We start from the raw sequence: 470 nt of genomic DNA on the forward strand, positions 1-470 counted from the left end.
GTCTCTGCGCCGTACCTCCCTCTTTCTTCCAACGCCTTAAACGAGGCTTCCCTCACGGACGTCCTTTCTTCTTCCATCCTCATCACCATCTCCTTCTTCTCCTCCATTTCTCGCTTCGTGGCTGCCAAGGCTTCTTCCGTCCGTCCCAAGGCCTCCTCCATCTCCTTAATCTTCCCCTTCAAGGCTGTCACCTCTTCTTCCCTCCGCATTATTTCCTCCCCTTTCTCCTCTTCTCTCCTCCTCCTCATCTCCTCCCCCTTCTCCTCCGCCTCTCGTCGCATCGCCTCCATCTCCTCTGCCTGTCTTTGCAACGCACCCTCCCTGTCCCTGATGGCGCGGTCGGACCGGTCGATCACTTCCTCCCTCCTCATCAGCGTGGCCTCTTTCTCTTCCATCCTTTCTCTCAACGACTCAACCTTGTCTTCCCTCCTCATCAGCGTGGCCTCTTTCTCTTCCATCCTTTCTCTCAA

This window comes from Nannochloropsis gaditana (genome assembly GCF_000240725.1).
Source record: "Nannochloropsis gaditana CCMP526 unplaced genomic scaffold scaffold709, whole genome shotgun sequence".
Classification (NCBI taxonomy): Eukaryota; class Eustigmatophyceae; order Eustigmatales; family Monodopsidaceae; genus Microchloropsis; species Microchloropsis gaditana.